Consider the following 5,094-nt stretch of genomic DNA (forward strand, 5'->3'; position numbering starts at 1 on the left):
GAAGAAATGCTCATCATCACTAATCATCAGAGAGATGCAAATCAAAACAACAATGAGGTATCACCTCACACCTGTCAGAATGGCCACCATCAACAAATCATCAAACAAGTGTTGGCGAGGTTGTGTAGAAAAGGGTACTCTAGTACACTGTTGGTGAGAATGCAGACTGGTGCAGCCACTATGGAAAACAATATGGTGTTACCTCAAAAATTTAAAAATTGAACTGCCATTTGACCCAGGGATCCCACTTCTAGGAATATACCCTAAGAAGCATGAAACATAAATCAGAAATAATATATGTACCCCCATGTTTGTAGCAGCACTATTTACAATAGCTGAGATCTGGAAACAGCCCAAATGTCCATCAGTAGACGAATGGATAAAAAAGCAGTGGTACAAATACACAGTGGAATATTATGCAGCTGTGAGAAAGAACGATCTCCTATCCTTTGAGATGAAATAGAGGAACCTGGAGAGTATTATCCTAAGTGAAACAAGCCAAGCAGTGATAGACAAATATCTCATGATCTCACTTATTTGGGGAATATAATGAACATAACATTCTGAGGAATGGGGTAGTCCCAGAGACGTGTAAGTGGGGTATGGACTGACAGTCCCCAGAGGAGGGGGTGCTGGGGGAAAGATAAACCACAGAACTTATATGCATGTGTGCATGAACAATGGACATGGACAACAAAGCTGGAGACAGGGTGGGGAGGTAGGGGAGGGGAGGTATCAGTAGGGAAAAAGGAGAATCATCTGTAACAAAAATAAGTAAATTGATTTAAAAAAAATAAAAATGAATCATTAGTGCACATTAACAGTGAAAGGTAAAGCAAGGCTGCTGAGAAGTTTTGATTTGATGAGAAAGTCCACACTGGATTTTGATCATAGGAAGGCCATCACAAAAGTTGTGTTTTTGAAACAACTAATAAAGATTCCAAATAAAGAATAGAGGAAGCTGTGCTGGATAAAAGTCCAGCTCTGTTATGCATTAGCTCTGTGATGTGGGGCAAGTCACTTTCTTAATAACAGCTTCATTGAGATAAAATGTATATAGAACAGAGTGTAAAATTCAATGTTTTAAAATAAATTCACAGTGTCTTGCAACCTTCACCACTATCTAATTCCAGAATGTCTTAATTACTCGGAAAAAAAATCTCATATGCATTAACTGTCACTCCTTGGTTTCCAAAAATCGCCATTATTTGTTGCTAGTCAAGTTCCTTGCCTTTCTGTCACTCAGTCTTCTAGTTTATAAAATGGGGATAATAACAGTACCTACTTTATAGGTTCTTGTAAATATTGAATTAATTAATTCATATAAAATATTTGGAAATACATCTGACACAAAACATTCAATAAATGTCAACCATAATTACAATATCATATAGAAGTACTTTAGGGCCCTATACCCAGTGGTATTTATAAGAAAATGTTTATGACATTGACCCTTGGTTTGTACAATTTGAGTAAGTCAAGCATTTGCTTGGAGTTAACATGGGTAATCCTCCATAAACTATACTCAAATGGGAATTCTGACATAATAAACTGGAGTTTACAATTTCCCTGGGTGAATATATGCATGAATAATTGCTTTTATAATGCATTTGACATTGTGCAAATAAAAGCTCTTCATAGTTAATTACACAGAAAACACATATATGGTTTGGGATAACGGTTTTGTGGGAAACCAGTACAATGACATTGCATCATTTATATTTTCCTTAGGAGTCTGTTTCTCTCTGCTTCTAGGTTTAACTTATTAGAAACAACTAGGAGAGAGAGTCAGGGCTGTATATGCACACCCATACTGTGCCTGTCTCCAATCCCCTCAGAACTACTTTAGTCTCATTTGGACTAATTTTATCTTTAAAACAACTCTGTGAGGTATGTATTATTATCCTTTTTTTTTTTTTTTTTTTAACAGATGAGGGAACTGAGGCTCATTAAAGTTCAGCGATTTACCAAGGTCACACAGCTAAAAATGTGCTAAGCTAAGATTCAAAGCCAGGCCCATGGCCTCAAAAGACATCCTCTTTCCACTCCAGTACACTGATGAGGTATGCATAATTTCTTTCAGTAAACATATACAGACCTCCTTTAAACCAGATGTTGTAACCTTATTTAGAGTATCTAAGTGCTCTAGTAATTTCTGTCCCTTTCTTGAATTTTAATTTCATTATATCAATGTTTGTCTACGCTTTTAAATCTAACCATTATTTTGCAAAACAGAAAAGATGGAAACTGAGAAATTCTATACCCTCCTTAAAGTTATTAACATTATACTATTACATTATTGATCTCAGTCCACAGACATATTTCCCTCCTTCTTGGCTGGTATACGGAGATTGTTGTTCTTAATAGTTTCTAAAATCCTTAAGTCATCCTGGGTTTTGGGTTTCCTGGCTCTCTTATTGCAGGGTCATTTCACTCATTTATGTTTATATTTGGACCAGTTTCCCTTCAATCATCTTTTGTCAATGTATATTACAAATATTTGCACATGTATGGATTGTATATCCATGTATGTTAGTTACTTCAATGTTATAAATCATAAAATCCTTTTTTTCTGGAAAGAATTTTATTTTATGTGTTCCAGTGGTTTTCAAATTTTTTCTAACCACAGAAATATTTCTTCAAGAAAATTTGTACTAAGAATCCTAATATATAAAACAAACATCAGGAACCTGGTAGAGCAAGAAAGGAGAATTGCCTCCTTTGTCTCTTTGGACTTTAAAAGCGCTACATGGCACAGCTGAAAAACAGTTTTAGTCAACTTCCCCAGTTTACTGATGAGGAAATTAAGGCCCAGAGAAGTAAATCAACTCGCCCAAGGTCCTACAGCATGTGCACGTAATACATCAACATCTAAAATTTAAATTTCCTCATTTGAAGTTCGATATTCTTTCTAACACACTTGATATGATAAAGATGAAAACCAGCACAATGTCCAGAAAATTCTGGGGGGAAAATCAGTTATAGGAGAGAATAATATTAACAATAAACATATCTTTTTTCTTTAATTTTTTTCATTTATTAATTTGTTTTTGTTACAGATTTTTCCCCCATTGACACGCTCCTCCCCTTCCTCCCCACCCCATCCCCAGCTTTGCTGCCTATGTTCATTGGACATGCATGCATGCATGTAAGTTCTGTAGTTTATCTCTTCCCTCACAAATACCTCTCCTCTGAGGCTTGTCAGTCTGTACCCCACCTCTTTGTCTCTGGGTTAATTTTGTTCAGCAGTTTGTTTAGCTCATTATATTCCACAAATAAGTGAGATCATGTGATATTTGTCTTTCTCTGCTTGGCTTGTTTCACTGAGCATAATACTCTCCATGTTCTTCCATGCCATCTCAAATGATAAGAGATCTTTCTTTCTTACAGATGCATAGTATTCCACTGTGTACATGTAACACAGATGTTTTTTATCCACTCGAGATTTTTCTTTCTTACAGCTGCATATGTACCACATCTTTTTAATCCACTCATCTACTGATGGACACCTGGGTTGTTTCCAGATCTTAGCTATTGTAAATAGTGCTACTATGAACATTGGGGTACATATATTCTTTCTGATTTATGTTTTAGGATTCTGAGTGTATATTCCTATAAGTGGAATCACTGGGTGAAATGGCAGTTTAATTTTTAACTTTTTGCGGTAACACCATACTGTTTTCCATAGTGGCTACACCAGTCTGCATTCCCACCAGCAGTGTACTAGAGTCCCCTTTTCTCCACACCCTGCCAACAGCCAACACTTGTTGTTTGATGATTTGTTGATGGCAGCCATTCTGACAGGTGTGAAGTGATACCTCATTATTGTTTTAATTTGCATCTCTCTGATGATTAGTGATGTTGAGCATTTCTTCATATGTCTCTTAGCCATTTGTATGTCCTGTTTGGAAAGGTGTCAATTTAGGTCCTGTGCTCATTTTTTAATTGGGTTCTTTGTCTTTCTTTTGTTGAGTTGTATTAGCACTCTATATATTTTAGAAATTAACTCCTTATCTGATGCATCATTGGTGATTGTGGTCTCCCATATAGTGGGACCCCTTTCTGTTTTGATGGCTGTTTCTTTTGCTGTGCAGATGCTTTTGAGTTTGATGTAGTCCCATGTGTTCATTTTCTCCTTTGTTTCTGTTGCCTTAGGTGATGTATTAGTGAAAATTCTGCTGCATATGATGTCTGAGATTTTGTTGCCTACTTTTACTTCTAGAATTTTTATGGATTCACGAGTTACATTTAAGTCTATTATCCATTTTGAGTTTATTCTTTTATTTATTTATTTTTTTATTCAGGGGAGTGCGTGAACACAGTCCCCCACTGCCACAAATTATGCAGTCAAGTTTCCCACATTTGGGGAAATCGCAGGGGTCAGCACATCCAGAGTGCGATGGATAAGCCTCGCCCTGGGAAAACCACCATCATGATCATGGTATCTCCCCTGCCAGGTAAGTATGAGTTTATTCTTGTGTATGGTGTAAGTTGGTGTTCTAGTTTCATTTTTTTGCAGGTAGCTGTCCAATTTCCCAACACCATTTATTGAAGAGACTGTCTTGACTCTACTGTATGTTCTTGCCACCTTTGTCAAATATTAATTGAGCATATTGCCTTGGGTCCATTTCTGGGTTCTCTGTTCTGTTCCACGGGTCTATATGCCTGTTCTTGTGCCAGTACCAGGCTGATTTGATTACAGTGGCTTTGTAATATAACCTGAAATCTGGTAATGTGATTCTTCCTGCTTTATTCTTCTTTTTCAAGATTGCTGTGGCTATTCGGGGTCTTTTTTTGGTCCCATATAAACTTTTGGAGTGTTTGTTCTAGTTCTGCGAAGTATGTAATTGGTATTTTGATGGAGACTGCATTGAATCTATAGATTGCTTTGGGTAGTATGGACATTTTAATGATGTTAATTCTTCCAATCCATGAACAAGGTATATGTTTCCACTTTTTTATATCTTCCTCTATTTCTTCTTTCAATGACCTGTAGTTTTCTGTGAAGAAGTCCTTTACTTCTTTGGTTAAGTTTATTCCTAGGTATTATATTCTTTGAGTTGTCATGGATGGATCTGGAGAGTATTATGCTAA

General features: G+C 36.4%; 1 non-coding gene across 1 annotated transcript; it reads right to left on the reverse strand.

Annotated features, from left to right (window-relative positions):
• Nucleotides 1-4,301: 4,301 nt before the first annotated feature.
• On the reverse strand, nt 4,302-4,465 carry LOC118636761. Its single transcript, XR_004960746.1, has one exon. It is a non-coding gene; the product is annotated as a U1 spliceosomal RNA (small nuclear RNA).
• Nucleotides 4,466-5,094: the final 629 nt, after the last annotated feature.

The sequence above is a fragment of the Molossus molossus genome, unplaced genomic scaffold (assembly GCF_014108415.1).
Source record: "Molossus molossus isolate mMolMol1 unplaced genomic scaffold, mMolMol1.p scaffold_m16_p_2, whole genome shotgun sequence".
Lineage (NCBI taxonomy): Eukaryota > Metazoa > Chordata > Mammalia > Chiroptera > Molossidae > Molossus > Molossus molossus.